Source organism: Myotis myotis, unplaced genomic scaffold (assembly GCF_014108235.1).
Source record: "Myotis myotis isolate mMyoMyo1 unplaced genomic scaffold, mMyoMyo1.p scaffold_m19_p_2, whole genome shotgun sequence".
Lineage (NCBI taxonomy): Eukaryota > Metazoa > Chordata > Mammalia > Chiroptera > Vespertilionidae > Myotis > Myotis myotis.
Window position 1 is genome coordinate 207,394,179 of NW_023416324.1, and position 8,363 is coordinate 207,402,541.

The 8,363-nt window shown below is 42.1% G+C and overlaps 1 long non-coding RNA gene across 1 annotated transcript; it reads left to right on the top strand.

Annotated features, from left to right (window-relative positions):
- Positions 1-1,095: 1,095 nt before the first annotated feature.
- Positions 1,096-5,259, top strand: LOC118677325. The gene is made up of 2 exons (XR_004974373.1): positions 1,096-1,269; positions 4,493-5,259. It is a non-coding gene; the product is annotated as an uncharacterized LOC118677325 (long non-coding RNA).
- The last annotated feature ends 3,104 nt before the right edge of the window (positions 5,260-8,363 follow it).

An 8,363-nucleotide genomic window follows, 5' to 3' on the forward strand; every position in this document is an offset into this window, starting at 1 on the left:
CCACAAAGGTGGAAAGTGAAGTGGGGAGACATGTGGGGAGGGAGCGAGGTTCCCTGTCTGGGGGTTCCAAATCTGTTGTTGGTTTCTTTCACTGCTGACTAGAGATATACAGGGTATCCCCCCAAAATGTATACACACTTTGAATACCTACTAATTCCAATGGTTTTAAGCATAAGAAAGAAACAACAATGGAGCTGTTATCTGTTAAAAGTGTGGGCACAAACAGGTAGTTGGACATTCCCTGAGGGGTCTCAGATTGGAGAGGGTGAAGCCAGACTGAGGGGCCCTTTCCCCCCCCCCCACCCCAGTGCATGAATTTCGTGCACCGGGCCACTAGTCTATAATAATAAAAGCGTAATATGCTAATTAGACCAGACAGCCAAATGACTTTCCTGACATCATTCCTGACGAAGCTGTGGCAGCGGGGACAAGGCAGAAGCGTTTGGGGGCAATCAGTCAGGCAGGTGAGTAGTTAGGGCAATCAAGCAGGCAGGCGAGTGGTTAGGAGCCAGCAGTCCAGGATTGTGAGAGGGATGTCCAACTGCCGGTCATCCCCTGAGGAATCCCAGATTGGGAGAGAGTGCAAGCGGTGCTGAGGGACCCCTCCTCCCCAACCCCATGCACAAATTTCATGCACCAAGCCTCTAGTAATAACTATGTATGATATCAGATGGGTACTAGACTATCCTAGTTTTCTAAATTAAGCCTCAGGAAAGAATAAATCTCACCACATTAAGCATCTGTGTGCCAGGTAGCCTATGGGATGTCTTGCTTCCTTTTCCTAATATAGTCTTTACAATAATGCCGAGGGTAGGTGTTATTAACACCATGATTCAGAAGAAGAAACTCACATGAGGAATTATTAAATACAATATTCCTCACACACACACACACACCCCTTACCCACTGTGTCACTTTCTGAGGTTTTAGTTATTCACAGTCAACTGTGGTCCAAAAATATTAAATGGGAAGTTCCAGGTATAAACAATTCGTAAGCTTTAAATTGTGATGAAATCTCAGGCGGGCTCTCTCCATCCCGCCCTGGGTGTGAATCACCGCTTTGTCCAGCGCCTCCATGCTTGCAGGCTCCCTAGCTGTGAGTCACTCGGTAGCCCTCGGTTGTCAGATAAACTGTCACAGATCACAGTGCCTATGTGCAAGGAACTCTCATTTTACTTAACAGTGAGTGGCCTCAACGCGCAAGAGTGGCGATGCTGGCAATTGGGATATGCCAAAGGGAAGCCGTATGTACTTCTTTTAACTGAAAACGTGAGTACAGTCCAATAAGATATTTTGAGAGAAAATGAGACCACATTCACATAACTCTTACTACAGTATGTTGTTATGACTGTTCTGTTTTCTTATCTATTATTGTTGTTCCTCTCTTACTGTGCCTAAATTATAAATTAAACTTTATACAGGTATGTATGCATAGGAAAAATCATAGTATACATAGGGTTTGGTACGATCCACCATCTCAGGCATCCACTGAGGGGACCACTCTACTCTGCTCATGCTTTCGTTGATGTAAAGAAAGGCCAAAATCCAGGCCCCCGACTCCTGTTCCAGCGATCTCTCCATGGATCCAAGCTAAGTCAGCACTTCCCTGTGGCGGCTCCCACCTCACCTCACTTCTTACGTTCCCCGTTCCCAGCATTTTATCAGCATTCTCTGGCCCAGGAAAGCACAGGGTTTATACAGAAGTACATTCACCCTGTATAAATTTATTGGATGCTCTGATTCAGCGTTAGTTACAGAAAAAAGTCACAGTGCACTAACATTATATGTAATGAGGTGAAACATTTTTCCATACTTCTCTTGATATTTTAGACATCATTCTCTGAGGTCAGAACACCAGCATTGTACCCTGTGTTCATTGGTTGGAAGTTTATTTGATCATGGTTAATGCGAATGGGTAGCATGTACCTATGACACAATGTCTGCCAATGTCACTTTACAGTTAAAATACTGTCTAAAGCAGTGATGGCGAACCTTTTGAGCTCGGCGTGTCAGCATTTTGAAAAACCCTACCTTAACTCTGGTGCCATGTCACATATAGAAATTTTTTGATACTTGCAACCATAGTAAAACAAAGATGTATATTTTTGATATTTATTTTATATATTTAAATGCCATTTAACAAAGAAAAATCAACCAAAAAAATGAGTTCGCGTGTCACCTCTGACACGCGTGTCATAGGTTTGCCATCCCTGCTCTACAGTTTGGGACTTTAAGGAACGGGAGAAATAAGACCTACAAACATTAGTTGTGAGATGAAATTCATGGAAACTTCTGGAGCCTTGGGAAATTAACTAAATGAACTCAATCTTCCTAGACCAGTAGGAGGAAGCCAGGAATCATTACAAATGCTGGCTTTCTATAAGCTAAACGTAGCTGGGGGGTAAAATTGAGACCACATAGAAAACTCGTTTCCTTCCCATTCTGATTGCTTTTCACTCTCCAACTGCATAGCTTTTGCAATTAAACCTCCTTATGCTCATGAGGCATTTTCTAAGTGCCCTGAGACTTCAAATAAAATGTGCAGCTGGTTAAAGTTTGCTTTCCTTGTCTCCTGATAGAAATTTATATTGGACTTGGGGCACCCTCTGGGTAAGACACAAGTGATTATGGTGGTAGCTCTAAACTTCTTGCTTAGCAATTTTACTAGATGTTATGTTCTTTTTACCGTGATGTTCAGCATGTTCTAGGAGGTTTGGGCAAATAGGTAGTCCCTTTCTGCTAGGCTTATGAAGTGTAGGTAGGCTTTGAATGGACACAGTTGGGGGAAAGTTGTCTAAAAATCAAATTCTTTCAGGCAAGCTGAATCCCTGCCCCTCCCCCAACTTCCAGCTGTCACCTCCTAGGAAAACAGTTGGTCCTAAGATGTACTAAAATTACTCTTCAGGAATTAAAGCCAATCATTTAACACAAATGATTGGCTTTAAATAAAAATCAGTGACAACGTGTACAAAGTTTCCAAATAAAAATGCCGAATGTAAATGTAACTGAGATTGTCGGGTCCCCATACCAGGGGAAGGAAGCATGTAAAGGCAGCAGGCGTTGATGTTTTCATAGCTTGGCACACTTCCTGGCTGGCTTCTAACCACTCTGGCACTTCTAATTTTACATCCAGAGTCCCTGCCTTGTTCCCTTGCCATGGCTGCTATCATTCGTACATTCTGGTCTTTCCTCCAGGCACCTCTGGCCCAAAGTCAGCAGCATTGCGTAAGGGGGAAGAGACAGAAAGTGCTCTTCTCACTCCAAGCAGCTTAGCAAATGTGGGGTGTGTTGTTTTGTGGGGGGTTTTTTTTAATTTTTTCATGTCCCACCTTGACCTTTCCGGTATCACTGTCATAGTATTAGGACAGGCTTTAAAAATTAACAACAAAAAAATGTTAACATCTCTTCGGATTCACTCTCTTCTGTAAACTAAAATTTATACATCTATGTACCTTAAACACAATAAACTATATTGTTGATTTAAGTAATTATTAAACCTTCACTACTTCTCTTCCTCTTGTCCACGAAAAAAAGAGGCAAGATTTTGGAATGATTTCCCCAGGAAACTGCCTTCCTACCTCATTCACTATTGAGCCCAAAGACTTAGAAATAGGTTCTAATGGGGTCCTCACGAAAGAAATAGAAAAGCAACATGTGCCCCACTAACCGCCTAACTTATTATTTGGTCAACTGATTTAGAGAGCATACACCCAGAATCAGTGCACTGGAAATGAAATTGAAGGGCTGGGCATTGGGTTATCAATTTCAATCCAGCTGTATTCACTTTCTGCCATAACAAATTACGGTAAATTTAGTAGTATAAAGCAGCCCAAATTTATTAATTTGCATTTCTTCAATTAGAAGTCCAACAGGGTCTCATTCCTTTCCAGTGGCTCTAGGAGTAAATCCATTCCCTTGCCTTTTCTGGGATCTAAAGGACACCAACATCCCATGACTCATGGTACTTCCCTCCACCTCCAAAGCCAGAAACGTTGCATCTCTAACCATGCTTCTTAGTCACGTCTCCCTTTCTCTGACTACAGCCAGGAAAGGTTCTCTGCTTCTAGGAACCTTTGTGATTAAGCTGGGTCCACTTGGATCATCCAAGAAAATGTCCTTATCTCAAAGTCCTTCCTATCACATCTGCAAAGTCCTTTTGCCATGTAAGGTAACGTATCCTCAGGTCCTGGGATGAGGACACAGACATGCTTGGGAGGCCATTACTCTGCTCACCACACCAGCTGTCAGAGCTTCATTCCCTGTGGGCAGACTCATAGCCTCGTTGCTTTACTTTGCAGTAAATCTAACTTCTCATGGGAAGGCTCACATCTGTCTCTAGATTCCATCTCTTTCCATCTAGAAGAGCTCCTTGGTATGGGCTTGGTTTGGTTTGGTTTGGTTTGGTTTTTGTTTTGTTTTGAGCATTCAAAAGTAGTTGGTTGCAACTACAATAGCACTTAATCTGTTGCACACTTTGTTTTCCACTTGAAAGATCATCTCAAGAATCCACAGGACCCGGCTGTATGTTCTGAGAAACTGCTGGCCCCTGCTAGTTCTCAATCAAATGTTGCCGTGTCCTATCTCACATGCATCTGGAGGAGGAGTGCTCGTAAGATACGAGATGGCGCCACGGCCGGCAACTTTACTCATCTTGGGAGCGGGATGATGTAGCTGGTTTCATAAACTTTCCTTTCTTGTAGTGTTCAATTCTCTCTAAAATTTGAAGGCTTCTCTCTTACCCATCTTTGAAAGCACAGAATTTCCTAAACTTTTTAAGAACTAGATGACTTTCCCAGACTTTACACTTATTTTTTTTTCCTCTTCATGGTCACAACCACCACAGAAAAAGAAAGCCTGGACTTTCAAAATAATAACCCCAGTTTACAAAGTTATTGTCTGGAAGCTAAATACTGAATTTTAGGTACTCACTATGAACCACAAAAATAAGTAAAATTGACATGATTCTCCATATCATACTATCACTACTGTATTTTCTTGCTGTTATATGTCCTTTATTCTACCTTGGGACTCTATGCCAATAGGAAACTGCTTTATGCTTTAAGATAAATATAAATGCCCTAGAGACTGAAAGAATAATACAGGACCTTTGAAGAAGTAAATAATCATGTGCACAAAGAATGTGGAAATGATATTTGGATTCTCCAAAGTCTGACCATTCCCAAACTTCTTGGCTTCTGCATCCCTTTACACTCTCAATAATTATGGAGCATCCCAAAGTGCTTTTGTTTATATGAGTTACATCAATTGATATTTCTTATTAGAAATTTAAGTTGAGAAATTTTTAATGCTTATTTATTCATTTTTAAATAGCAATAATAAACCCATCATACATTAACATAAATAATATTTTTATGAAAAATAACTATATTTTCCAAAAATAGTTTATGAGAAGAGTAACATAGTTCTATATTTTTGCAAATCTCAATTGTGTGGCTTAACAGAAAGCATCAGGACTCTTCTATCTGCTGCTGCATTCAATATATTCAATCTGCTGCTTTGGTTAAAAATATGCTAAGAAAATTCAGATATTTAATTAAGAGTAGGAGAAGTATTTTAATAATCTTTCTAGTTATTTATGGATATTCCTCTTTGGTACTACACCAAAACTCAAAAAGTGGTAGTCATCAAAGGTTAGCTGCAATGAACATTTCCGACTCTGAATCCTCATAAAGAATGTAGACAAAAGAGTAAATAATATCTTGCCACTATTATGAAAAGAGTTTTGATTTCACAGACCCCATGACTTTATCTCAGGAACTCCTGGAGTTCCCCACCCCCCGCCCTCTAAAACCACTGCTATGTTTGCTAGGTGAGCAAACTCAAGCTTTCATTGTGTGAAACTCCCTTAAGTCAAAATAAGTCAGGACAGACTCACTCACTTGTAAATAAAGTTTAGTCAGTTATCTCTTCCCAATAAAATGTTCTACCACGTAATATGAAACTTATGCATGGCGTTAAAGAGCTTTCGTTAAAGATCTTTTGGAAATCAAATTTTACTTTGATTTGGTTCCTCATCCTACAAATGGTTTTGTCTTCCTCTCAAAGGGTACCTTCTCCCACCCATTATGTTACCCATGCTTATACCTTATCTTAGAATTTCCATCAGGGTGTTCCTGGTTATGATCCCCAACCCTGATTATAATCTCCAGGGTATGAAGAAAAATAGCAAGTCATCTTTCATGTGGGTACAGGCTAGGCAGGTGCAACAAGGAGTTCAAACCATATTTCCAGAAGGATAGTTACAGCCAAAGAAAATGCGGTAGAAACCATTACAGTGTGTTTTTTAAAGACATTTGTCCCTTGGAAAACTGTAACAGCAAAAATAATACTAGGTAATTAGCAAAACAAAACAAAAAAGATGCTAAAAGTAAATCATAAAGTCTGCTGTTCCTCCTGCAAAGCTGACTCACACACCTGGAATACTGTGACTAATTCTGACAGCTGTATCGCAAAGAAAACATAGCTGAGCTGGAGGAGGTCCAGGGAAGCCAACCAAAATGCTGAAATGAACGGAGGCTTCTCTCAGACAGGAGACACTGAAAAAGGACAGAGGGTTAGAGTGATTGAAGCCTTTGAAATCATGAAAGGCGTTAGCATTTAGCGTTATTAACCAAATCTATGAATTCTCAAACCATCTTTAACTTGTGGAACTCATGAGTGGCACAATTTTAAATATAAGTAGGTTCAGGAAGGATTTCTGGTGGAAGAGTCACATGGAGGGTGGGACTCTGGGATGCATCTCGCTAACTCAGGGTGGCTGTCATGAAGGACAACCATGCCTGCTCATAATAAAGTGCCCCCCTGGCCCTGGCCGGTGTGGCCCAGTTGTTTGGAGCATCGTCCTGTATGCCTAGGTTGTGGGTTCTGTTCCCCATCAGGCTACATACCAAGGTTGCAGGTTATATCAATCCCCAGGCAGGGCAGGTACAGAAGACAACCAATCAATGTTCTCTCTCACATCGATGTTTCTCTCTCTCTCTCTCTCTCTCTCTCTCTCTCTCTCTCCCTCTCTTCCTTTCCCTCTCTCTAAAATCAATAAGTGTGGGAACCAAGATGGCGGCATAGGTTAACGCCGGAGTTTGCTGCTTTGAACAACTACTTCAAAAGTGAAACCAAAAAACGGAAGGGACATCTCCCAGAACCACAGGAACGCTGGCTGAGTGGAAGTCCTACAACTAGGAGGAAAGAGAAACGCATATGGACACTCAGAGGAGACGCAGTGCTGAAGTCAAATTCTGAGGTGCGGAGTGCGCGGAGCGGGCTGGTGGCGGAGGGCACGGTTGGCGTTTTCAATCGGGAGGGAGTCGCAGAATCTGAGCTCCAGATCCAGGCGAGTCTTTAGGGACCCAGACTCAAACGGGAGAAGCGGGACTGTCTGGCTTCGGTCAGAGCGAGTGCAGCTTTCTCTCTGAGCTTTGCAGCGGGTGCTGGGACTCAGAGAGGCAGAGCCCCTGGGGACAGGACTGAGAGCCGCCATAACTGCTCTCTCCGGCCCACCCTGTTGATCCTGTGCGACCCGCCCCGCCCAAGCCCTACACAGAGGCATTTGCCGGATAGCCTCAGGCAAAGGCTAGATTAGCACCTCCCTAGAGGACAGAAGTTCTCTCACTGCTGACACAGCTGATTCTCATAGCCACTTGGCCTGGAGGTCAAACCCTCCCTGAAATTAGCTACAACAATCAAGATTTAACTATAAGACTGCGAACAAAGACCACTAGGGGGTGCACCAAGGAAGCATAACAAAATGCTGAGACAAAGAAACAGGACAAAATTGTCAATGGAAGATATAGAGTTCAGAACCACACTTTTAAGGTCTCTCAAGAACTGTTTAGAAGCCGCCGATAAACTTAATGAGATCTACAAGAAAACTAATGAGACCCTCGATCTTATATTGGGGAACCAACTAGAAATTAAGCATACACGGACTGAAATAACAAATATTATACAGACTCCCGACAGCAGACCAGAGGAGCGCAAGAATCAAGTCAATGATTTGAAATGCGAGGAAGCAAAAAACACCCAACCGGAAAAGCAAAATGAAAAAAGAATCCAAAAATGTGAGGATAGTGTAAGGAGCCTCTGGGACAGCTTCAAGCGTACCAACATCAGAATTATAGGGGTGCCAGAAGATGAGAGAGAGCAAGATATTGAAAACCTATTTGAAGAAATAATGACAGAAAACTTCCCCCACCTGGTGAAAGAAATGGACTTACAGGTCCAAGAAGCGCGGAGAACCCCAAACAAAAGGAATCCAAAGAGGACCACACCAAGACACATCATAATTAAAATGCCAAGAGCAAAAGATAAAGAGAGAATCTTAAAAACAGCAAGAGAAAGAAACT